General features: G+C 44.2%; 1 protein-coding gene across 3 annotated transcripts in view; it reads left to right on the plus strand.

Moving 5' to 3' along the window:
- The window catches only part of SEPTIN8 (septin 8), a 68534-nt gene that overhangs the window by 8292 nt on the left and 33416 nt on the right, over window positions 1–26826 (plus strand). The gene's annotated exons all lie outside the window — the stretch shown is intronic.

Raw genomic sequence — 26826 nt, forward strand, 5'->3', positions numbered from 1 at the left:
CATACAACAGCTTCATTAATAAATCAGTAAAGAGGCCGAACTTTACTGGTTAGGTAGTGGTTGGTAGCTTTAGCTGGTCTTTCATTAAGTCACAGTTGGAATGGCTTTGAGCAAGCTCCTGGCTGCAGGGTGAAGGGGGTGGGGCTGAGGTGCCAGCGAAAATTGGCCTGTGTGCCGCTCTTGGCATGCATGCATGGTGCGGGGAGGTTGCTGACCCCTTTGGTATGGCTTATTTTATGATAGGCTCTATTCCCTGTCTACATGGCCCCTATGTCAAAACACCTATTTTGAAATACAGTAGACCCCTGACTTACATGATTTTTGACTTGTGCATTTCTTAGAATAATGAGAGTCAAAATCAACCAGTGCCGGTCAGTTTCCTGGCTCCTGCAAGTGGCAGGGAGCCATGCACCAGGCGGCAGCTGGGTCCTTGTGCTCCCAGTTCCCACAGCTGTGCCTAGCTCCCGGCTCCCCTCCACTTGTGGAAGCTGGGAAACTGACTAGTGCTGCTGTTCCTGGCTCTGGGCTCCCTCCTGCTCATGGGAGCGGGGATCCAGGAGCAGCCAGGACAGGGGGACCCCTGTTTCAACATATGTGAAATTTTATTTATGCTTGTTTGCCCAGGAATGCAACCTGTGCGTGAGTCAGGGGTTCTCTGTCAGCACTGTTCCCCATACAAGGAGGTTTACTAATTTCAGAATAAGATGCCTGCCATTTCAAAATTATATTGAAATAGGAGTTGCGTTATGTAGATGTTTGCAAGGTTGTTTCGAAATCGTGGCCGTTGCTTTGCAGTAAATTTGCTGTGTAGACATACTCTTAGAGAACATGTATCAGGCCTGATATTCAGTCTTGTTTGGACTTTGTTAGCCTCCTAGGCCTTAGATTTGAAAATGTCATCTCTAATCTATGGCCGTGTCTACACGAGCCCCAAACTTCGAAATGGGCACGCAAATGGCCATTTCGAAGTTTACTAATGAAGCGCGGAAATGCATATTTAGCGCTTCATTAGCATGCGGGTGGCCACGGCACTTTGAAATTGACGCGCCTCACCGCTGCGCGTCTTGTCCAGATGGGGCTCCTTTTCGAAAGGACCCCGCCTACTTCGAAGTCCCCTTATTCCCATGAGCTGATGGGAGCCCTGTTGGGACGAGCTGCGCGTCTGCGAGCCGCGTCAATTTCGAAGTGCCGCGGCTGCCCGCATGCTAATGAAGCGCTGAATATGCATTTCAGCGCTTCATTAGTAAACTTCGAAATGGCCATTTGCGTGGCCATTTCAAAGTTTGGGGCTAGTGTAGGCGTAGCCTATATGTGCAAATACAATAAAACCTGTTATTTGGCAAGTTGGAGAAATGGGGGTGCCAGTTAATCAAATATTCTGGTTAACTGATAGTTATGTTTACCAATGGAATACTGATTTTCAAAGAATTAGAATACAATAAAATTAATAAGTATAATATACAGTAAGGTCTTGGAGTACGCGAATCCAGAGTATGTGACCTTGCTCTTACGCGGCTAACTCCGTGAGTCATACTTATGTTCATGACTTGTACTTATGCACTACGCATGGGGCGAGAAGCGAGTGTACGGTACTCACCCCCAACATCTCTCACTAACATCACTTGGGAAGTGAATCTACCCACAGAGCATCTTTCTTCTCGCATGAGAAAAGCGAGACTACCACCACCAAGCATCTTTTGCCCCGCATAAGAAACAAGTCCACCCAACTAGCACGTTTTGTATGTATTTATCATATTATACTTCAGAAGTATATATATTATCATCTAAACACTTTAATTATCTATTTAGATGGTTAATCCCATTGGGATTATTGCTGAAAGGGCTGCCTAAATAAATTACGTAAGAATCTCTCATGCTTGTGCTTGAGTTTACGGACTCTCGGACTACGCATCTTCCTTCTCACTTGTACGCTCATTCTGTGAACATCTCCCTGATGGGCCCTAGGAGGAAAGTTAGTAGTGGAGCCAGTAGTGTCGAAATTGAGAAGAGGAGGAAAGCTCATATTGTGAGAACGTTTGAAGAGAAAAATCAAAATTTTGGACTTATTAAGAAGTGGTGTATCAAACTCTGATGTTGCACGGCCATTCAAAGTGAATCTTCCTTGTGTTCTGTTAACGTTTGTGAAAGGGAAATACACAAAGCCATGGAAGAAAGTGCACCAGCAACAGCCAAACTGATCCAACATATGCGGGATCCAGTTCTTAAGACTGAGAAGGCCTTTAATTTATGGCTAGAGGACATGAATAAAAAGCGTGTGCCATGTGATGGAAGGGTGTTACAGGAAAAAGCTCTCTCTGTATGAACACGTCAAGAAATCCATGGGTGGTGAAGGTGAAGGATCTATGGTGTCTATGGGAACATTTTCAGCAAGTAAAGGTTGGCTGGCAAGATTCAAAATCCAATACTTGCTGCAGAACATACAGTTAACAGGGGAATCAGCAACTGCCAACTGCGCTGCACCTGAAAAATACCCAGCAGAACTAAAGAAGTCGATACAGGAGAAGGTATATATGCCAGAACAAGTGTCTAATGCAGATGAGACCAGCCTTTTCTGGAAGAAAATGCCCAGTAGGACCTACATTTCAAAGGCTGAGAAGCAGGCACATGGGTTTAAAGCAGTGAAAGTCAGAGTTATGCTCCTATTTTGTGGCAGTGCTGCTGGGCATATGATCAAGCCTGGGATGCTGCATCACTCGTGAACCGCAGAGCAATGAAAGGAAAGAATAAAAACCTCTTCCCTCTGTTTTGACAGCTCAATAAGAGGGCATGGGTAACGGCAAAGATATTTTTGGATTGGTTCTGCAAGTGCTTTGTCCCTGAAGTGGAAAAATATATGGCTGTGAAGGGAATGACATTCAGGGTGCTGCTTATCATAGATAATGCTTATGGGCATCCTGAGTGTCTACAGTTTGTGCATCCTGATGTGGAAGTTGTATTCTTTTCTCTCAATACTACCTCCCTCATCCAGCCACTTGACCAATTTGTGATACGCACATTCAAGGCTATCTACACTCGCCTCACCTTCTCCTGCCTCTGAACTGCTATGGATCTCGATCCCGAGCTTGATGTAAGCCATTGTTGGAAGGAATACAACATCTGGGACTGCATTACGCATGTCAAGGAGGCTATGGAGGAACTTAATCCTGAAACCATGAATGCATGCTGGAGTACTGTTTGGGACGAAGCTGTGAATAACTTCACGGGCTTCCCCAAGGTAGACAACAAAATCAAGCGGACCAGTAACGTTGCTCATCGGGTAGGTGGCGAAGGATTCAGTGACGTGGTGGAGGACGATATAGAAGATTTACTGAATGGTGATGGGGACAAGCTAACAGAAGACCTACAACAACTTGGGAATAGTTCGGAGGAGGACAAATTAGAAGAGGAAGAAGAGATCGAACAGGCATCATGGGACCTTCATAAGTTTAGCGAAGTTTTTCAACTCCTTAAACAGCTAACTGATAAGGTGCAGGAGTATGATCCTTCGATGGAAAGGAGTTTAAGGATCACTTGGGAAGTGAACAAATGTTTCTTCCTGTTAAGGGAGATGTTCACGGAACTCTGGTGCAAGAAGAAGCAGCTCCCTATCACCATGTTCCTCAGGAAAGCGCCACAACGAACACAATCTCCTTTTGCCAACCTCTACCATCATGCAATCTCCCGCCACATTGCTGCAAAGAGTCTCCTTGCACACTCCGGTTTTGCCGCCTGCGCGAAAAGAGGTCATAAAATCACTGACCAAAATGCCTGTCACAACTCAAACCACACATTCTCCTGCTTCATCGCATGTACATGTTGGAGCCTCGCATTCTCCTGCTACCTTGATGTCTGCATCACCTGTTTGCAGGAGAACTTCACAACCTCTGCCTTCCTCTGAAGTGGGTCCCGGTGACCCTCCATCTGTTGAGGGGTCAGAGGAAGAGGTTCAGGAATAAAAAGCCCCCATCACGTTGTACAGTGCACTTCATCATCGTCTTCATCTGTCATTGTACAGTACAGCAAGCTACATCATCACCATCATCATCATACAAAGAGAAACAGAAGATCTTGCATTCAGGTAAGCCCCATTTGATTTTTTTTAAATAAAAAAAAATACAGTGTTCAGGCACAGAATTTTATAACATTTGTACTTTTAAGATTTATGTAAATTTAGTTTATATGAAAAAGTTTAAATACACATGTACCTGGTTTATAGGAGTTTGTGAAGTTTTACCTGAGTTTTCAATAGTTTTCTGTAGGGGGACCCCAACTTATGCGAATTCAAGCTTTCATGGTGGGGTACCAGGAACCGAAACCCTACATATTTTGAGACCTTAACTGTACAGGCACTCACCAGTAGTACTGCACTGCAGAGTGATTGGTTTCAAGAAGTATACAGGTAAAGATTTCTATACAGTAGTGTTATGCCGTGACATTACATATCACTACAAGCAGCACATGGCATACACCCTGGTCACTAAAACTAGACTGAACACTAAAACTAGACTGAACATAATTTAATCTTTTTTTGATGATTCAGAAGACGCTTGAGTATCTTGCAATGCCTCTGGGTTTTCATTATGAACAGCAGCGTTCATTGTAGATGTCAAAGGTGTAAGGGGGGGGGCTGAATCCGTAATAAACCTGTGACATACTCTGGAAACAGCTTTTTGGAATAAATCCCTGATTTCAGTTTGCTTATGTGTCTTCTACCTATGTTTCATAAAAGTAGAGTGCAGAATTTGCACACTAGTCTCAGTTACTAGGCTGAGGATAAGCATTTGGCTATATCAGGAATGCCAGTTAATTGAGCTTTCTAGCTATCTGAGTTCTGAATAACAGAGCTTTTACTGTACTGTGAACATACAGATCAGCGATTTGTGCGTGCTGGAGACCTGTTGGATAGATAACCAGGAATTTGCATACAAGTTTACCTGACTTGCATACGCAGTTTAGTGCCTGCACAATTGTCCTGAAAATAATGTATCTAGATTTTTAGTAGATAGGCATTTTTGGGAGGTGGTTTGAGTAGAAACCTCTAGCATCCTCCTTTGAAAGTCTGGCCAGGGAAATGCTTTTAAAGATAAAAATGAAGTGTCTTCCTCAGTGGTGAAGGGATGATGGAAGGTTTGCCGCTAACCTCTGATAATGTGCCTGTGTAACTTTTGCAGACATTTAAGAGAGTCAAATGGTTGTTACCCTTTCAAGGAAACCGTAAGCCCAGTTGTATTATTATTCTGAATGACCTGTTCGCTTGTGTGGTAAATGATGTTGAGGAACCAACAGCAAAAGCCTTTAAAGTATCCATAAGGTTTCACCAGAACTGCATGAGTCTTGTGAAGCATTCTTTCTGCATTGCCTTCACTGCTGTTTTTGTTTAAAGAGGGAATCTTCTCCTTAACAGCTGGCATCCTCCTGCCTGTTGCATGTAGTCACTTCACACTCTGGTGTTTGAAATATCACAGTTCCTCCCCATGAAGGGATTCTGCTGTCAAACACTGGCACGCATCACCCCACAGAATGATTTGGGCCTGAGGAACAGGCTGAGCATAGAAGGGAGAAGGCTGTATGTAGCTACTTTAGGGCTACAAATTGCTAATCCGAAGGCCACAGTTGGGGCACTGCAGACCCCAAACTTAGGCTGGATATTTTTAAAAGTCAGAAATATTCCCATGACTTATAACAATTTCAGTGACAATTGTTTTTATTTGGATTCAGACATTTTTCTGCAGCGTTTATAACCCAGCCCCCCTCCCTTTTTTTTTTTGGCAAGGACTTGGGAGCCCCCAAGGGAGACTGACTAGTCTGTTCTCATTGTCCAGTTTGAGTGTTTACTTTTCACCTTGTGCTCAGCTTAGGAAGAGTCTGATTATTCAAACAGCACTTGCAAAAAGAAGTGAGTTTTAAAAGTGGCCGCGGGTCAGTAGACAAGAGCTGCAGCTGCCCATCTGCTTCTCTGAATCACCCATGTGGCATATTCCCATTCATGCACTGCCTAGATTTCTGGTTGGGGTGTGTACCTGCCTGAGGGCAGAGGATGGAAAATGATCTGCCTCAGTGCTCTCCTGGGAGTAGGGCTAGCAGTACTGGCTGTTTTTCACAGCCACAGTCTCCACCCAAGTTGCCTGCACAAGTTTCTGCCACAGGCTCATCCTACCCTGATCCACAATCTGTCAGGTGGCACTGTATGTGCGGAACAAATGCCTAGCGGGAAAAGTATCAGCTTCTCCAAATGTGTTGCCGTTTCTGATAGAGACCCACTGAATTTGCACTTTTTCTGAAAAACAGACAATATGTTACTCTGCGTGGGAGTCTGTCGCTTCTTTTCCCATCCCTATGACTGCGGCGAGCTGTGAGGTAGTGGGCGTAAGAATACACGAACTGGAGAATACTAGAGCCATCTGAGACCTGCGTGCCCTCCAGAGAAGCAATGCTACACACAAACTTCAACAACAGCTCTCTGGGATGCAGTGAGACGCCAGGACCCCATGTCTGGTCCGTGGCTGTGAGCTGTCAGCGCATCTCCAACATTGGGAGGGAGCAGTAATGTTTTGGGAGCTACCTCATATTTGGAAGGGTTGCACCAATGTTATTTCCAGCTAAAATCAGGAAAACTGGCCTTCGATCGGTCCCTTCCAGTTTACCTGCCCTTCCTGTTTCCTCCACCTCAAGGTTTGACCTACCCCAGTGGGCTCTGCGGGTGCTTAGCACCTCGGAGAAGTAGGTCATTAGTGCCTGCGGAATTTTCTCCATCATGCCTTCACCTTGTGCTCTTGCAGTATTTCTTCCTGATGATCTCCCTGTCCCTTTCCCTGTGCCTCTTTGCTTGGAGTGCAAGATGAGGAAATGGAACACAGAAGATGAAAAACCAGATTGACTGTCTCCTTCTGATTATGCAATGCAACTGAAAGAATTAAGTCCCAGGAAACAGGGAGAACTAGTGCCCCATTCATTCAGGCCCAGGGTATCTGTACCATATCACTTCCAACTTCATCAAGTGTATGAGGGGGAGTGTGTGAGAGAGAATTTTGATTTGGGAGGCTGGTGGTGAGATTTGGGGGCTTCTGCCTTGGACATTGGTTGAAGACGCTTATTGATTTTTGACTGTGAATGCCTACATGCAGCCAGAACTTGGACTGGGCCCACCTTAAATAAAACCAGTGAGGTCTGGCAGCACATCTGTTCTTACAAGTGGATAAAAGCTCTGGGGGTCTATCTTATGGGGTTTGATTTAGCCTGTTCAGTATGGCGGCACTATATCAAACGCTGAGGATGCTCCCATCAACTCTGGTACACCTTGCAGTCACGAGGAGTAAGGGAAGTCGACAGAACCATTTCTCTCCTTGACCTTCCACTGTGGGGATGGTGCCAAAAGTCAAATCAAGGTACGTTGACTCCAGCTACACAATTAATGTAGCTGGAGTTGCATATCTTACTTCCAGTTTATCCCCTTGTGTAGACCTGGCCTAAGACAAAAGGGCCCTGAGACGATGGGATGCTGGGTAGCAGGCTGAGCTCCATGCTAACCTGTGGCACAGCCTGAGAGCTGATGGCTTGAGGGGAAGGTTCAGGAAAACAGTCACCCAAGTGTTGGGTCTAGATCAGTGGGGTCCAATAATAATTCAGGGATCGCCACACTTGTGGTTATGATCCTTGCATATTCGCCACAGGCCCCCGAAAGAATGCCCTCCCCTTCCTGCTCTAACTGTATATTCTGACGACTCACCGGAGCCGGGGTTGCTGGAGCCTCGCTACGCTGGGCCGGGGCAGCAGAAGCTGGCCAGTCCCAGGTCCCAGCTGGAGCTGTGCAGGAGCCGCACATATGGCGAATGGGGGGCTGGCGAAATGTGGCTCAGCAGAGCTGCACATGTGGGGGTGCCCCTCCGCCCGCTTCGCGCACGTGCCCAGCAGCTTGGTGGGACGTGTGCGTGGTGGCAGCAACAGAGGCAGCCCCTGCAGCAGTTTCCCTGGCATGGCTCCTGCAGCTGCAGTTGGGAGTTGCGTGGCTCCTTTGGCTCCAAGCTCAGCTGTGCTGTTCCTGTGGCTCCTGCCTGGAGCCTTGCAGCTCCTTCAGCCCTGCTGAGGCTCCTGCATGGTTCCTGTGGCTCCAGGTAGGGGCCAGGAGCATGTGGCACGCAGAGAACGTATTGGACACCGCGGGTCTAGATCATGGAGCCCCCCTTCCAGAAGCTTTCCAGATGGCATAAATAGCTGTGTAGGCTCTGGAATGCAACAGACTTTTTTGGGGTGGTGCAAAGGCCAAAAGGGTGGTAAACACGCTCTGAAGTGATGTTAAAGGGAAACATTATTTTCTGAAGAAAAAAACCCCAAAACTCTACAGGCCTGTCCCAACAATGAGATCCGTCAAGTTTCTGCCAAATATATTCCCTGTTGTGCTGTGAACTCTCTTAAACTCCCAAGCTGAATAGGATTGGGGAGGAGGGAGGTCAGTACTTGGATGTGTGACTTTGTTTGGAAGATGAAATTCCTTATTGTAGCCAAGAAGTGTCTCTCTCTCTCTCTCACATGCAATTTCAGATATGTCAGACAGCTACAGCAAAAAGTTCCCATGAAATGTTCTGCCTTAGAACCAGAAACATAACACCCCTGCTCTCTCCCACCCGCTCGACTTGGCACTAACTTACTTAGAAGAGGTTGGAGAAGCAGAGAAAGATGAGTGTTTGCACAGAAGGTGCTCCTAGGTGCATGGGCCTGTTCCCATCCTGATCGAACTGTTACTGACATGTCACAATAAGTCCCTGCTCCATTACCTCTGCAAGGAGGAAAATTTAAATTGTGGTTTTAGTGTGACATGTTCTCTGCAACTGATTTTTCATCTGTCCTAGGGCGTGCATGGAATTCATGTACTGCCTTGGAAGTCTGCGCACAAGCTGAAACATTCAGTAGCCATAAAAGAGGTAGATTAAATCAGTCCCTGGGGCGAATAAAGGGCCTTTTAGACAAGGTGTTAAATGGTGTGTATTCCAACAAAATGCCCTGGCGAATGAGGGAGGAAAATTGTTGGGCTCTAATCCCACCCTTTCTCACTTTAGTCGGGGCTCAGTGGGAATTTTGCCTGAATAAGGACTACAAAATGGGACTTCAGAGAACTGTTTCTGCTTTCTCCATCTTGAAGCATTCTATTGGGCCATAGGTGTCCTAGCATAAGGGTTTATTCTGCAGTTTCAGAATCTCTCTCTCCTTCTATTTCTGTTCTGTGGGCTGTCTCTTATCTATTCTTGTTTTGCAGTTAGATGTTTTTCTAATTGCATTGACTCTTCACATTACAGGTATTTCGGCAGCTTTCTAAAAGCCTCAGGTAATAAGTATGTGTAGTCAGCTTATTAGCCTGATGATTTTGACGGAGCTCTGGGCACTAAGTGCCTATGGTATATATGTATAATCTTGTCTTCAAAATTAGGTGACTTGTCGTCTTCCTGATATTTGCCATTATGCACCATAACAAAGCATACAGTACTGGTGTTTGGACCTGAGTTAGCCATGAAAGAAACAATAGCTTATCACCACAGAGTGCAATTATATGAATTCAAAGAACTTTGGGCCCTGATTCTAGATATATTTGATTACAAAATGTTGATGTGGTTAAAATAGCACCATATCTCCATCCCATGTAATCCATCTGTTTTTTTTTTCTGTCCTCCTTCACCCACCAGAGCCACCTTCTTCCACTTACTCATGTATGTCTTAAAACTGTTAACTCTACCCTAGCATGCTAAGTCTGTGTAGAATTGTCTGGCTTTGTATTGTCTGTTCTTGCAGCTTTGATGATCTGTAAAATTGCATACTTCTATTGTCGTTTTTTTTTGTACTTTTCATTGTATGTCTTCAAGAAAATAAATTAAAAATGAATCTCAGTCACTCAGAGGATTGTCCATTGGCTAGAAATGAAAATATCTTGGCTGTCTGTGATTGTGGTCTTAGAACTGGAAACTTAACTTAGTAATGACCAGGATTAATTGGCTGTCTTCAAAGTAAGCTGCCACCAAATCGCTTTCTGCCTTGCTTAAAGGATTGAATGATGGAATTCATTATAAATGGGCAAGGCATTCTGAAAACATACACAGGAGTTAGCCGTGTTTATTTTAAATAGCATCTAAAACAAATAATCTTGGTGGCTACTATTCAGCAGGCAGAGTAGAGCAGTTGGGTAATGACGTATGAATCAGAGTTAGCATCTCCTCTTTTGATGACACTTCCTTAAAAATGCCACTAACCTTTCCCTAACCATTATGTGGTATAGATTTGCCCACTAATATCTCTTTGAGGTTGTGGGGCAAACTTCTGCTTTCAGTTTGTCCAATAAGTAATTCATGTTGTTCTGGTGGAACCTGGCAGTGTGCCGCATTTTCTTGTAGGTCCATTGTAAGGAGAGCAGATGGTTTGGAGGGAAATGTGGCTTAGTCCTTAGACCAGAGGGACTGCAAGTAAGCACCGCCACTGCTCTGTTGTATGACCTTGGGGAAGTCATTTACTGTGTCTAACTTGGGGAAGCAGAGGGCAGAAATAATGCTTCTCCCCTCGTGTACAGTTGCGGGAGGTTAATTAAGGAGCCTAAGGAACTGTGTAAATAATATCTAAAAGATGACAACTGAGGGTAAATTATTAAGTTGGCCTGGCTTGCTTTTTTTTTTTTAATAGGGAACTGAAGAAGACATGTCTGTTCTAATTTTTGCCTTCTCGGTACTCGGCTAGTTCATGGGGGAATGGAATTCTCATGCAGCTGAAATACTGAACTTTTCTCATCCCTGCAAGGAAATGTCTTTCATTTTTTGGTTTCCAAGTTTCCTTCTCTTTCCACTGGGGTTCTTCCTTCTCAAAGGCAAAACTTGTATTTGCAAAGAACTTCCTCTGTGGAGTGCCTAACTTACTGAAAGTAACTATAGCATAGAGATTCAAATATCAGCTAGAAAAAGCTAGAAAAAACCACAATGGTTTGTTTTAATTTTGCTTTCACCATGGGAGAGGCATCTGAGCCAGCTCTGTGTGTCATGATAGATACTCTATGCAGTTGTGTTGTAGCAGAGCTGGTTGTGGGATTTCGGAGAGAGCTCGGGCCAGCTCATATCTTTTATTGGACCAGCTTCTCTTGGTGAGAGAGACAAGCTTTCGCGCTGACACAGAGTTCAAAAGCTTGTCCCTTTCGCCAGCAGAAGTTTGTCCAGTAAAAGGTATTACCCACAAATATCTATCATGTGGTATCTTCTTTCCTCAGTGCACATAGGTTTGTCTAATAGTCTAATATATGAAATCACAGGTATGCTTTGAAACTGATCAAGATCTGTTGTGTCAAGGGACATCTTTTAACTGGCTGACATTTTAACTGACATTACTTACTTCAGTAAACTTTGGGTCAGGCCCTCTGAGAGGAGACAGCATGTTCCACGGTTCTTGCTTTCCTGAGCTGATATCTAGGGATCAGGGCCTGCTTGTGCCCCCACTGATGGCCAGTAGAATTCTGCCACTGACTTCAGCAGAAGTAAGATTGTGCCCGTTTTATGGGAAGGTTTACATTAAAAATCCAACACCCCCACCTTTTTGATGACTTTTTAAAAAAATCCAAAAAGTCTTTGGGAGAACATAGCTATTCAGATGAGGTTTTGCAAAACTCATTTTTATGCACCTGCCTGCAATTTTGAGCTGACTGTATTCTATAGATTGTGTTTGCACTACATGGTTTTGTCTTTAAATCTTAAACTGAATAATGTGGATAGTTTTCTTTGTGTTTAAATATTTTGTTTCCGATACTAATGGCAATATTTTGCCACTTTCAGTTGGTCCAATAAAAGATGGACACAGCTCTATAGGTCACGTTATGTATTGTATGCCATGTTGTTGTAGTCATGTCAGTCCCATGGTATTAGAGAGACATGTTGGGAGATGTAATAGCTTTTATTTGACCAACTTCTGTTCTTACCCATCTTGTCTCACCAGTGTGACTGACTCATAGCCCAGATGTGACTCCCTCCACCCCCAAAACTCTTACGTAGCACAATCATCTGGTGTTCAGTTGCAATGACAAAAGCTATGTCTAATCCTTGTTTAATTGATGTGATTAGACCTTGCAAACATTTCAGCTGCATGGCCAAATAACAGAAAGTGAATTTCCATAAGCTTTTTACCAGTTAAGAGTTCTGAAGGGGAGTGTAAGCCAGAGTTGGTCATTTCATTTGTAGCAAGCTGAATTAGGGCTGTATTTGTAGATAATGTCTGTTCTTAGATGGTTGTACAGAATATAAGCTAAGATGGGCAGTAGTGTTACCTAGCTGCAGTTTACCTGGCACAGTAGATGTTGTTTATAAAGAAAATTACCCCTCCCTTTTACAGATGATGCTGTAAAATATCAATCCATATATTTCTGTGAGAAGCTGCTTTGAGGGTGGAAGGCTGATTAAGCGCAATGGAAAAACGTAGAAGTGTGCATCTATAATAACATTGTTTACTTGCAAGAGCTGAGGAAAGCACTCTGCCATGTAGGCATAAGCAAATCCAAGCTTCTAGGTTGGTTCTGAGATTGCTCAGCTTTTTGTTTGCTATTTAAATATTGGTACCAGGTAGCATGAGAAATCACATCACCATATAGGGACCAATAATTCAGGGAAAGGGAGGTAATTTGGGGACCTTGGATGTAACAATACAGAAAACAGAGCTCTTTATTTCCATGGAGGATCATGGCTGGGGTAGTCCAGGATCAGGGACCTATGGTATTGGAAGTGCAGTGTGAAAAACATTGGACTGATTTGCAAAGACGTTGAGCACCTGCAGCTTCCAGGGACTTCTATGGACTCTGGGGTTCCTCTGAACCTCTAAAAATCAGTGCACATACTTGCAAGGTAGGTGCAGTTTCAGTTTTCATATTTGGCTAGTTTAATCTTATGGATTTGGAGGATCCAAATTCTGACATTTTTTTTTCCTCTGCAATTTCAAGTCACCGTGTTTAATATTTTTAAGCCTAGGTTTTGTAGTTCTGTGTTTGGTTTCGTTAGTTACATTTGGTGCCAATTTGGGACATCTTGAAGCCGGGAGCAGCACTGAATAATGGCGCGAGTGTTCTGTGAGCATTCTTGACATTCTTACGGAAAGGGTTAAAATGGCAGGGAGGGGTTGGGTCAGGATTGCTTTTTCTCTGTGCAATTTTTTTTTCCCCTAAATTCTGGAGAATGCAGTGCAGGCTGGGAACTGCCTTGCAGGCTTTCCTGTCGTGAGCGTGACGCAGTGGGAATCAAGCAACTAACATCGTCTCCTTTGTACGAAGTATGATATGGTTTGAAAAATCATCTGTGAACTCCACAGGACTTATTCTGGAGTGTGCTTGTGAGCGGCAGAGGAGAAGGAAATGCAAATAGGCTGTACAGTGCTGAGAACTTTGATGCAAGACAATCATATCACCAGGGTAACAGCAGCAATGAATTGGTAAGGAAGAGACCTCACAGTTGCGTAGAAGAGCCAGTTGTTAATATGAAGTCACATCACACACACATCCCCACCTATCCCACCCCCCAGGTTACTCCATCTGATTCTGAACCCCTCGCATTGTAGGGGGGGTGGGGCCATTACCCCCCTTGCACCATTCACTTGTCTCTCTTGTCTGGTGATGGGAGAGTGATGGTACAGTATAAGCTAGACAGAAGAGACCAGAGTCCCTGATCTCTGCCAGGCTACAAAGTTATGTATAATAGCTATGCAGCTGATACTGAACCCACGGAGGGCTCTTGTGCAGGGGAGACAGCAGGAGGCAGTTATGTCCTCCCTTCCCCTGTGCGGTGGAGGGTGCCCAGGAGTGAATGGTGTGTGCTAGTTTCATGCTTCTGCCCTTGCTAAGGCCATTTGCGAGAGAAGCCACAAAGGAGTGGCACCAATAAATTATTAACGCAGGACACACAAAATTCAGCCAGATCCATTCCTTTAGTGCAGCTGACTCTCTCCCTGGCTTTTGTGTCATGAGCGTTCATTTCTGAGGTCAGTAACTTGCCCCCAGGACTGTGAAGGGGGCACTCAATTTGTATGGGCCATGAGCAGTTGGAGCAATCGCATGACATCCTGGCAGATGAGGTGCGCTTGAGTGAGATGCCTGGTGGTGAGCTGCTTTTTCATAGCACAGCCAGATTGTTTGTTTAAATATGATTATTTGTGCATTATTGTGGGCCAAGGAAAATATAGTTTCTGGCTTATTTGAACAAAAGAGAAACAAAAGCCCCTGTTAGGAAACGGTGTCTCTCTGCAGCGTGCCGGCTCTGGCAATTTTATCATCTCATATATTTGGTTTTGTTTCATAAATCTCTAGCTTCTGGAGTCACATGATTAGCTCAGAATCTTTGGTTTTGTATGAATGAGAAGTTAGGTTCTGTGTTCATGGTTGCAGAAAGGGGAAAAAAAAGCTAGAAAATGTGATCTTCAGGTTTAAAAGTCAGAAGACAAATCCAGCGAAGAAAACAAACAAACAAAAATTATTTTTAGAACCTCATTGGCTAAAATAATGTCCTGATTGATAGGTCCTGCCTCCTGACTTTCAAACGTGTGGATACCGCTTTTGTGAGTATCAGAGAGATAGCCGTGTTAGTCTGTATCTTCAAAAACAGCAAGAAGTCCTGTGGCACCTTATAGACTAACAGATATTTTGGAGCATAAGCTTTTGTGGGCAAAGACCCGCTTCGTCAGATGCATCTGAGAAAGCGGGTTTGCCCATGAAAGCTTATGCTCCAAAATATCTGTTAGTCTATAAGGTGCCACAGGACTTGTTGCTTATGTGAGTAGTTTTATTAACAAGGGCTCCCACAATGAACCTGATAATTAGAGGATGATGCCTTGCCTTGGCTGAGGTCTTTGTGACTCCATGGGACCTCTAGAATTGATACACTGACTAGATCTGTTCTGGGCTAGACAGCATAGTTTATAAGACCCTGGGGGCTATTTGTATGCTAGAGCCTCCCTAGGTGAGAGGAAGTCACTAAACCTTCAGCGCAAGCACACCCTGAAAACATAAAGAGCAGACAATCACAGATACAAAGACATGTTTTCCTCTTGTCTAGCCATGTAATAACCTCGTCTCTGGTGAGGCGAAAGTGAGAAGCTTAAATGCAGCAGTCTGCAATGCTAATACATATAATGAATAGAACCCTTGTGTTTAAATGCTCTTATTGATCCATTGGACTTTTGCCTTTGCTTTGAAATACCCATCCCCAATTCAACAAAAGTCGTAAAGATACGCTTATGCCCTCCTGTCTTCAGTGGCTTTTAAGTGGGTGCTTAAGTGCTTTTAAGTGGGTGCTTAAGTGAATCAGGGCCCAGTTGAGACTCAATGTCAGCTTTATGGCTATTAGACAGAAGAATTTTTTGCATCAGAAAAAAACAAAAAACCAGAAAAAACCCAGGGAGTTTCATCTCTTGTGTCCAGTGTGGTATTGTACCTTCAGTCTCTCAGAATTTTAATGCCCATCAGTCCACAGATAGCTGTGCTAGGACTGTCAACGGCCTCTGTGGCTGGAGTGAACAATAGGCGGCCCAGAGGTCGGACACAATTTGTTAGGGTGTGTTGCTGGCGCACCACCAGATGCTTTGCTTACCTGAGCAGGGGTGACATCTGAGGGTGCACAGGGGGTCACACGCATCCCCCTCCAGCATCTGCCCCTCCACCCTCACTCACCATCTGCTGCTTCTGGTGAGTGCAGGGGGTGCCCCAATCCTTCCCCCGGAGTGGCATGGCCCTAGAACAGCACGAGCTTTTTAGCTTGTGCTGCTCGAGGGGGTGGGTCTTCCCCTGTACTCACTGGACATAGTGCAGCGCTTCCAGAAGAAGAGAGAGGTGGGGGTGGGACCATGATAGGAGAGGTGGCTGGGCATGGGCAAAGCAGGGGTAAGTGGCCGATGGCCCCCGGAAGCTCCCTTCCAATCGCCACTGTACCTGAGCACCCACAGACATGGCCGCTCACAGCTACCAGTGGCTCAGCCTAGGCCACTTCCCACAGCTCCCATTTGTTGGGAACGGCAAGCCATGGCTAGTGGGAGCTGCGAGTGGCTGTAGCTGTAGACAAAATGTCTGGTGGCGCACCAGCAGCGAATCCTGGCCAATGGCAAATGGCCCATGGGCAGCTTATTTCCCATGCCTGCTCTAAAAGATGATGGACAGTTTACCTAAAAACCTTGCATGAATGCTTGCTGTGCTCTCTGCCTCGGCTCCTCTTAGCTGTCATTAGCCTATCATGAGCTATGATTTTATTACCTCTTTGGTGCTATTGTTCCCTCACTAGCATTTCTACACAATGTCCAATTTGCTTGACAGAACAGTAATAGATTATTGAATAGTGCACAGCCCATAGGTTCAGGGAATGTAACATTTTAATCCGTCAAAAATCCCAGTCCTGTCTTGAATTTTAGTCTGACATTGCCAGTATCCTCTTGAAAGGCTTTGCCATTACTTCTCCTAATCTGCCAGGCCCAGATAAAGAAGCTTTACTTTATGAAAGTCTGAACCGGTATGTGCCGCTCAACCTCTGCAAAGATCAGATGGTGGGTGGTCCAGTTAATAACATAACAAAGGATTTAGTACAGTAAAAGAAGAAGGATCAGAAGGGCAGAAAGTTGAAAGAAAATCATCTGGCATATTACTGACATAGAAACTAGGATTATCTTTCACACATTCCTGGTTGGAGCAAGGGGCTGGAGTCAAGAGATCTCTGTTTTATTTCTGACACTAATTCCCTGTGCAAGCTTAGACAAATCACTCAGCTGATTTGTGCCTCGGTTTCCTCATCTATAAAGTGAGGTTACAAGTATCAGAGAGGTAGCCGTGTTAATCTATATCTTCAAAAACAATAAGTCCTGTGGCACCTTATAGACTAACAGATATTTTGGAGCATAAGCTTTCATGGGCAAAGACCAACTTCATCAGATGCATCTGATGAAGCAGGTCTTAGCCCACAAAAGTGAGGTTAGTAACTCCTCTGTCTCTGTAAAGCACTTGAGAAATTTAGAGGAAAGTGCCAGCTCAAGAGGTGACCTGATCCAATGGGCTCTCTGTCTCCCAGGTTCATGCCTTTCACACACAGTGGTATTGTTGCTATTATATTACGGTTTGTACCTGCTGTGTAGGCTGCAGTCAGTAGAGGGCAACATGGTGGCCTACTTTTGCACAAGTTTGACATCCAAGCCAGCATTGAACAGTATGGTCAAGGTACACATTGTGGGTGATGGGAGGGACAGACAGGGAAAGGTGGGGCATTACAGAATGAGTAAGCCTGTGAGACTGCCTCACCCTGCCCACTTACCTGTCAAAAGGTTAGCCACATATTCTGCTTAATCTGCCTTCCCCACACTTAGTCATCATGAAGATTTCTTTGGAGGGGCCTGAATTGCTATAGAGCTGCTGCGGGAATGAGCAGTTTCCCTGTGCCATTCATTTTTCATTCTGGAGACAAGTGAATAGCATCTTAATCAATGCCATTTACTTTTGTATTAATCAGAGTGTCTGAGGCATGCACCATTGTTTCAAGGAACAATGAATGAGAAAGCGAAGTTATTTGCCTTGTGATAAATGAGAAGCCCAATTCTGCCATCTGCTGAGTACCCTCCATTTCCCAGCAAGGACTCGCGCTGAGGGTATTCAGAACTCTCAGGTTTGGGCCCAGAAGTGACACCGAATGGGTATTTTGTGTATATAAATAGAATTTCCCTCCTCCTTTTCATCTCACTTTTTTGAATAACTGAGGGCTGGGAACTGCAATCTGTCTCCTTAACATGAGTGTCTTCTTCTATCCTGTTCACACTGTAGCTGGGTTAGAAATTTACTCTTCCATCTGTTTTCTGTGTGTTTGGAGTAGGGAATCAGGGTCCCTGACTGGCCCAGGGTGCTACTGTCATATGAAAGAACAAACTTTGCAATCAATTTGCCATTGTGGGGTTTATGTGGGTGCTGGGCTTATGATGCCAGTTTTACAGCTTAAAGATGGACCTGAGCTGCAAAACTGAGCTGCTGTTGTGATGGTGTTTGAATCCTGGGTGCTGGACCAAAGCACCAAATTCTGCACTGTGCACATGTAACTCCTACCTATTCCCCAGGACTGAGGGTGCTGAGTAAATATAAATTCTGCCAGTGACAATTTCCAAGCTGGAGAATACACACTGTACAGTGATTGTGCAGCATTGTCTTCTGTTGTTTCGCTGAAGAGAGCAGCAAACAGGCTGAGATACACAGTCTTTAAATGTGGCTGTCAGTGAAATTTGTCACAGTTTCCTGGCATTGAAACTAGAGGATTCCATTCCAGTCTAACCATTCACGTCCCCAATTATCAGATTAGCTCTTGGAATGCTGCAGCCAGCCTCAGCCATGTTCTAATTAGACACCTTGGCTGGAGTTAAGGAGGTCAGTGAATTTTTTTTGTTCCGATTTTTATTCTTCCCAGCCATGATGACAAGGGAGTGTTCTCCAGGGCTGGGCTAACTGGAGGTGAACCCTTTATTTGTTAAAGTTACAATCTGTGACTTTTTTTTAAAATAAAGGCATTGAAAAAGAACCACTTTTTTTTTTTTCTCCTGCCGTGTTTTGCTGCCTTGCCTGGGAAAAATGCCTGCTATTTATCTTTGTTTCAGATACTTTAGTTTGCCATAGAAGGAAATGGGGGGAAACTTTTAGAAACAAGACAGGGGCACTGAATATAAACCCAGCAATTGTCAGTCATACACTGTTTTGCTTGAGTAACATTTGCAGGATTTAGATATATTAGGTCAATGATTTGAAAGAACATCTCAGTCATCTGTCTTAAATAAATTTGGACTACAGTACCTGCATAGCTTTTTGCTTTGAGATGCCATGTTATGAAGGAAAACAAAAACAAAAAACCAAACCCCTAAAATCATTTAAAAGTGTCAGGGCTGTTGCCTGTTGTCAGAATTTCTCATTAAAGTGAGGGTACAATTAAAACTGGCAGTTGACAAAGACCAGAGTTGTAGGTCAAATAAAGCAGGAGGCTTTTTCAGGTGTGTCTCTGCTGCTGATCCCTTTTGAGTACTGCCCTGCACACACTGCCACTAGCGTTTCTCAGATCCAGCTGGGGGTCAGATCCACAGCAGGCATAAGGCAGCACAAATCTTTCCTTTGTCAGTGCCCGGCACAGGACACGGTGTGCTCAAGAGAAGCAGAGCTGGTCTGATGGTCGCATACCCTGTAAAATGCACATGTTGCAGTGAAAAGAATCTTCTTACGTGTAGGGGCTGGAAAATGGGGTGATGTAGTTTGAAATGGATGCTCATTTGGTGGTGGAAACAGAGCGAGCTACATCTGAGTTCATTAAAGAGCTACAACCAAACTGCTGTTTTTTTTTTCTCTCTGTTCCTGTATTATTTTTTCTTTCTAGCTGGGCCGCATTAGTAAGTAAAATGGCTGATACCCACCCCTTCATTCAGAAGTTTCCAGGTTTGGTCCTTCACACCTTTCTCTGCTTCAGCCTCTGCTCGGCACTTGCTGTTTTGGCAAAGGACAAAATGTTCACCTTCCTTCAGCGATACGCTTGCTGGTGACTGTAGAGGGCAGAGGCAATGAGGTGCTGAAGGCCCTTAGCTCCTAAGAGGGCTGTGGAAATCAATGACTCATGCAATTGGTCCCAAAAGTCCTGTCCAAGTTCTTCTTCGAAGGCTACGTTCCTATCCTTCCTGTTCCTCCAAGCGCTACTGCATGCAATTTCCCTGTACAGCCCTGCAGGCTCAGGCAGTTGTACGTCTGCCTAGTCTTCAGTTTGCTTTGCTTCAGTGTCTCTACTTCTCTCAGCGCAAGAGTGTATGTGGCACTATTTGATGGAGTTGGAATCAGGAAGATTTCAGGTGGTCAGGGAAAGAGGAAGGGGAAACCAAGAAGAAACAGATGAGGGGAAAAACAGGGGAATGGTTGGTTGGTGGGCAAAAGGAGAGATAATGGCAGTTGTCCTAGGGAATGGTATCCAGGACATTAAGAGAACTAGGCTGTGACAGGAAAATGTGTGGAGCTACAGCTTTATAGCAACACCAGCTTTCTGTTGTCATTGGTATGGGCCTGGCTGAGACAAAAAGCAGTATCCTGTTCAATTGTTCCTCCTTGGGTGTAAAGAGCCAGTCACAAGAAGGAACCATACAAGCAAAACTGGGTCCCTCCAAATAGCTGTGCCTGCTGACTGAGTACAGCGTATAACACCTTGCTACACATACACAGTGCTGCTCCGTCAAACTTCTGATGGATCGTGACACATAGAAGAGCACGAGGACCAGCGGATGGTTTGCAAAGTGTTTAAGGGGACTGCTCAGTTCTGACATATTACACTTCCCCACCACCAACTGTACAGGTTGACCTTTGCTAATGTAGCGCACTCTCATCCAGCAACATCTGTGGTCCAATATGATTTTAGTTAACCAGGCGACCGCTTTTGGGTGTGGCCAGGTTTCCCATGATACCATAAAGTTTGTTTCCAGCCACCAGTCCTGGCTCTCAGTTTTCTGTGCTGTTATTTAGCTCTAATTTACCCTTAAATGTCTTCTAAGAGCCCAGTAAGTCGTGGAAGTGTTGGTAATGCTGCTGGACAATATTGACCTCCTGTGGTCTGGAATATTCTCTTGGTAAGTACCAGTCATATTTCAAGGCTGCTGGATTAGAGAGGTTTAACCTGTAATTCTCCTTAGCTGCTGTAAGTACCAAAGAACAGGAAACTTTACGGAAGAATGTGGCTGGTATAGACAGGTGAAATGAGATTCCTGGTTGGAATAAGAGCTGTAAGATCAGGTTGTAAATTTCTTCCTTTTGGGGTACCAATGACACTTTAGCTGTTACAGTTTAAGCATCTAACTTTACTACCTTTTCTTTTTTTAGTCTATTTCCATTTTCAGTTGCAGTGGAAACAGACAGGTCAGTCTATTTCACACCCCAGCTCTTCTGCATTAGCTCACTTTTGCGTTGTCTGGGTTGCAAACCTTGCAGGGTGATCAAATAAAATCTGATTTCCACTCAATTTAAAAATGGTAATTTTTTTTTGTCTTTTTGTGTCTTCCTCACAGCCCTGTTGCCTCCTTACTCTGCCTACAGTTGAGGCTATAAACTCTCTGGGGTAGCAGTTGTGTATTCTGTGAAGCATCTAGAAACTTCTGGGCACTATTTGATCATCTGTGTTACTGTCAAGCTGTTTGTACCCATCTTTATCACCATTAGAACTGAACTGATATGTCACTAAGATAACATGCTAGTAAGATAAGGGCAGATGTGTTGAAAACTAAATTTGAAACCTAGCCATCTTAAAAACAAAGATACAAATAGTTTCAGGTACCAGCCCTGCACCAGTCATGGTACTTTAAAAAAATATGGGAATTGATTATCAAAATATCTTCCTTTCCTTTGTATAAATCTTCCATATAAACAGACAGCAAGAGAAACTGCCTCATGCCTACACAGGGAAAGTAATTACACACAAAGAGCTGTGATGAGCACAAAGTCGACAAACAGAAAAAAAATCTTTTTCTGTAATTGCTGTCCTTTATATTGATTTTTGTTGATACTTTACACACACACACACACACACACGTACGTGTGGGTGCACGCGCGCGCACACAAGATAAATAGTGACAGAGAGGTAGCTGTGTTAGTCTGTATTCTATCAAACAAAAAAGCAGCCAAGTAGCACTTTAAAGACTAACAAAATAATTTATTAGGTGATGAGCTTTGATCTGAAGTGGGTCTGTCCCACGAAACCTCATCACCTAATAAATTATTTTGTTAAAGTGCTACTTGGCTGCTTTTTTGTTTTACTAGATAAATATATTTCAGCGGAAGAGGGTTTTTTTTTTTTAAATGAGTGGTTGTGCTACCTTTCCAATCAAAGCCATTGGAGCCTTGCCATAGAAACAGAACATAGCTCTCCTGGCTGCATAGTTAATACCCCATAGGTAGCTGCAGCAGTGAGATTATGTTATGATAACAGCAATGCAATGGTAGTTTTCTTTCTTTGCAGTAGATTCAGCTGATTTCTGCTTTGCCTGCGGTGGCAACAGGATCTTGGATTTGGATCAAATTATGTTGCCATTGAGGAAAAGAAAAAACACCACCACCTCAACAGCACTGGACACATTTTTCCATTCACTGAGTTTTTAAGCTCATTACCAGTTTAGAGGTTCGGTGTTTTAACAGAGTATATGCAATGCCCCCCACTCCCCGTCCACCTCTTTGTTGACACGTACCGACCTGCAGCTAACTAAACATAGCAGAGAAGCACAAGAAATGCCACTGCGTATTTGGCTTTTCTCCTTCCCTTTCCTGAGCATGTTTTAGTTTTTGATGTAAACTGGCCTCACTGGAGCCTGCTATAAAACCAGCGATTGATGCCGGCTGTTGCTTAGGAACATCTCTCAAGTCTTTTGGGGCCATTCTTATTCTAATCATAGCTCTCAGCCAGGCCCTGTTTGTTTTCTTCCCAGACAGTGGTGATCATAAAAAGCTTTTGGTTTATGTTTTTGGTTAGGTTTGGTTGACTGCCACCCTGCCCCAACAATAACAGTCCATATTCTATAGAAGGTAATATGCTTTCCTGCCATGTTAGCTCTGCCTCGGAATTATTCTATCTGATAAGTCTCTTACCCTGTGTGACAAAGTAGGGGGAGGATTCTCTCTGAGGGAGGTGGGCAGGGTGAAAAGAGAAGACAGTCTTCAGAGACTGGAACGAATGTGGGTGGGAGCTTCAGGGAGCTCTTTAGAGGGAATTTTATATAGGCATCTGAGCTCTTCCAAGGCAGCGTCGTGTCCAGATGGTGCCTTTGCTAGTCCCTGTCACAGTCTGTTCCTTGTAAGTAGCAAGAGGAAGAGAGAGAGCGAGCAAACACTTCCACAAAATGTAAACAGCAATTTAAGGATGGCGCTGAAAGGGGTGAGGAGAGGAAATGTGTCATTTTTCCTGCATTCATTTTGTGCTTATGAAAATGGATCAGGAACAACTGGCCAAGCACAGTGCAGACGGAAGGTGCACAAGCTCCTGGCTTTGTCAATACATCCTATGTCTGGGAACCTCCTGCCTGCCGGTGCATTTCAGGCATGAGGCATTTGTGTAGGGCTTGGTCTACACCAGTGATTCCCAATCTTTTCAGTAACACAGCACGCTTCAGTGACACAAACAATTCCACGGCACACCCACTTTTTTTCAGCTGAACGGATTGCTCATAAACATCACATTTACTTACATTTACTATGGTTACAAATGTACTAGAGAGATTTGCAACATAGCAGTGCATAGGACAAGCTAAAGAAGAATCAAATGCGTTAATGTTTCAAATCCACCGCAGAACACACCGCCTTAGACAGCGAGCACAGACTTGTTTGCAAAATCTGCTCAATGCCATGCTAGGGATGTTAGGCAAACAGGTAACCACTGAAAGCAGGCTCCCCTCCCCACCATTTAAGCCTCATCTGTGCTCCAACAGGCCTCCTCCCTCTCCCTTGCTACAGCAGGGCGTGAGGACAGACTCCTCACCAGGTTGTTCATGCTGGGAAGCAACATTTCCCCTCACAGTAGCTATGCAAAGAGATCCTGTGTGTGTTTGGGGGCGGGATTAAAGACCCCCACACCAGCTGGGACTCAGGAAGCCTTGCTGCTTGAGTCCCAGCTGGCGTGGGGTCGTCATTTTCCCTCCCTGGTGGCTCTGCAAAGAGCCACAGCGAGGGGCAATTGACAGAATTTCACGGCACACTTGGACAGTTCTCACAGCACACCAGTGTGCCATGGCGCACTGGTTGAACACCACAGGTCTACACTATAGAGCTAGGTTGATGTGAGGCAGATCTCTAAGTGTTAACGTGTGATGTTGCTCCTGGCTACGTAAGTCGCCCGCTACACCGGTTTAATAACTCTCCCACTGCAAGAAGTGTAGTGCTTAGGGGGATGCAGTGTCTGTGTAGATGTTCTGTCACTTGTATTGCCTGCTGGTTGTCAGCCCTGCGTGGGTCTCACAGCTGGAGCCCCACTGTCCTGGGGCTGATTTACGGAGTTAGGTTGACAGAAGATGCCTTTCATCAGTCTAATTCCATGGTGTAGACCAAACCTAACAGGCCAATCAGGCCTGAAATGTGTTACAGGTTGAACCTCTCTCATCCAGCACCCTTGGGACCTGACCATTGTGGAAGAAGAGAATTTGCTGGACCGTGAGGAGTCAGTATAATATAGCACATTGCCAACATTCCACTGCTTCTTGATCTCTTAGAAGACATTTGGGGTAAATTACAGCTAAATAACAGCACAGAACCCTGAGAACCAGGACTGGTGGCTGTAAATAAGCTTCATGGGACCATGGGAAACTTGGCCGTACTCATGATCAGTGGTTGTCTGGCTTGCTATAATCATGACGGATTATGGATATTGTCAGACAAGAGTTGCGGATTAGAAAGGTTCAACCTGTAGCAGGCAGGGGGTCTCGTGGGATGTGTACCCTCTAGGCCTTCTTTGGGTCAAGATCACAAATCATGCTGAACTGTGATTGGGGTGGAGGCTCGGCCCTCTCCTTACTCCTGTAGTTAAGAGACTGACCCAGAGCCTTGCAAAGTGAGAGTGGAGTATGCTAATGTACTGCAACACCCAGCTCTGTGACATGCCTAGAAATTAAGTGACATGGAGAGAGAAACAAAGTTAGGACTGGAAAAATAACCCAAAAGCCTAAAATATTAGACTAGTAGAATCTTTAACTAGCCTGGCCATTTAGGGGAGGAGGGAAGTGAAGTTCAACACCTGAGTAAATGTGTTTGTAGGCCAAGTGGCCGTTGTCTTAGTGAGAACATTGTTTCTGAACCCAGGTCCTGACTTAGTTGGTAAGCAGTGAGAAATACTTTTTGTGTCTAAGCACTTGGCCACCTTTGAACCTGAATAGGTACCATCTCTCTCAAAGGGGAATTTTGGTGATGACTTCTTCCTCCTTGTTTGGTGTGAACAATCAATACTGTTGGATTAAACAGGAATCAATTGCAGGGATTGTCTTTCTGCCCTAGAGAGAACATGGTGATTATTTTCATTTTACAGGAACAAAAACAGATCAATACCAACAGAAAAAAAATTCAGCCTTATGTCAAGCATGGCAGTTGCCTCAGCCATTTAAAAGTTTCTCTTGCGGTAAAAGTCTTTTTAAATAAAGAGAATATTTTATTCTATGCAAAACAATTTTTGGGTTGAGATGAAATTAAACAAGTTAATCTTTTGTTTCGGAATCTTGCTCACAGAGAGAAGGAATTTCAAGGTACTGCTTTTAGAGTTTTTTCTCTCTCCAACCCCCAAGAAAGTATATTTTGAAACATAACAACCTATTAATTTATTCTAAGTGTATGGTTTCTGCAGTCTGGCTGTGTTACGCAGGTGAATATCAAGGCAGAATATTGGGGGGATGGGAATAGAGCTGAAACACCCGATCAGATAAGCAGATACTTATATTTTTTTCCTCCCTGTGCTTAAAATAAATAAATAATTAAATAAGGCTGTATTTAAATATGTCACAACAACGAATGTGTAATTTCAAAAATGTTAGGATGAAATGGAATGAACAGCACTCTAACACAACGTTCCTGGACATTTGCTTCTGCATTAGGCCTAAGGGCATCTAGAGCCAACTTGAAAAGAAAAAAACAGTTTGTAAATTCAGTGGTCTGCTCAGTTGGTTTTGATTAGTGTTATTTGGCTATGTGGAGAGGAGGTGAAAGGCGATTGTAAATCTAAATATATATGCAAAATAAACACTTTACAACAGTTCTATCCTTAATCACTTGAATTAAGGAAACTGGATTCAATGTCCCTTGTCCATTGATTCCAGAACAATTCATGTTTCACAGATTTAGGCCAGAAGGGAGCATTAGATAATGTAGTTAGATTGCCTGTGTAATGGGGGCACAGAATTGCACCCCCTTATTCCTTTATTGAGCCCCATAACTTGTCTGCATATCGCAGGGCTTTTTTATATACTTTAGAAACTATTAACAGTGGTTCTGGATTTTCATTTGGGCCAATTTTCTGTTTCCCTTTTTTGTGTGCGGTGGCAGACTTCCAACTCTCTGTGTCCTTGTTATGCATTCCATTGGATGCCTTTGGCAAGCAGGGAGGTGAATTTTGCAAGGTGACTGGAAATCCAAGCATGTTTGTCCATTTCTGAGACTGATAGGCTTTAGCGACAAGGAAAGATAATAATCCTGTCTAGTCCCTGGGTCAAATTCAGCTCCTGTGTAAACAAATGCTGGTTTATTGAAGCCTATGAAACCGATTGATTTTTGCCATCAGGCATTCGGCCTGTGCCTTCTGCTGGGCTGATGACTTTATTGCTTGTGTGTATTTATTCAGCCCCCTAGATACAGTAGATTAAAATCCTGGGAATAGAATGTGCATCCCTGCTGGAGCAGACTGCAGGCTTCATGTATCTCTGTCTGTGATTTATTAAGAGAGAATTTTTGTTTACTAAAGAGTTATTTCCTCCTGGGTCAATCCTATTTATTTATTTCTCAACAGCCAGTAAAAGGGACCAGTTCCTTTTTCCAGTCGGGGAGGAAGGAGATAGATGGGATTGCAAGGTGTGTGAGCGTGTGAATAGGGGGAGAGGCAGGAGCCGCTAAGGAAGAAGAGGAACTAGTATGGTTACTGATGGTGAGGTGAGAGGGTTCATTTGTAACACATACCCCTGTAAGTGTGATTGAACAAAGCTGCTTAAGACAAAGCCAAAGGAAGAAGATCAAGGGCTCTCAAGGAACTCCAGATTAGCTCTGAAATAATTCAGTGCAGGAGCCTCTCTAGACAGAAAAGGGGAAGGGAGGTGATTTATAAAAACACAAAGATTTCTTTTTCGTGC

This window comes from Carettochelys insculpta, chromosome 15 (assembly GCF_033958435.1).
Source record: "Carettochelys insculpta isolate YL-2023 chromosome 15, ASM3395843v1, whole genome shotgun sequence".
NCBI classification, from domain to species: Eukaryota; Metazoa; Chordata; order Testudines; family Carettochelyidae; genus Carettochelys; species Carettochelys insculpta.